Consider the following 342-nt stretch of genomic DNA (forward strand, 5'->3'; position numbering starts at 1 on the left):
ACTTTACTATGAGTTTGTGTGTTTCTCTGTGATTTCAGGTAATTTCTGGCTGAAATTGAGGGACTTGAGCAAAACTATGAAAAAGGCTGACAAAAGAACTGCTGATCCTGTTGGAATCTGACCTCCCTGCACTAGAAATGGATTTTCTGGAGCTACAGAACTGCAAATGGCGCGCTCTCAACGGCGTTGGAAAGTAGACATCCAGAGCTTTCCAGCAATATATAATGGTCCATACTTTATTCGGAAATTGACGACATAACCTGGCGTTGAACGCCAAGTACATGCTGCTGTCTAGAGTTAAACGCTAGAAAAACGTCATGATCCGGAGTTGAACGCCCAAAA

This window comes from Arachis duranensis, chromosome 5 (assembly GCF_000817695.3).
Source record: "Arachis duranensis cultivar V14167 chromosome 5, aradu.V14167.gnm2.J7QH, whole genome shotgun sequence".
NCBI lineage: Eukaryota > Viridiplantae > Streptophyta > Magnoliopsida > Fabales > Fabaceae > Arachis > Arachis duranensis.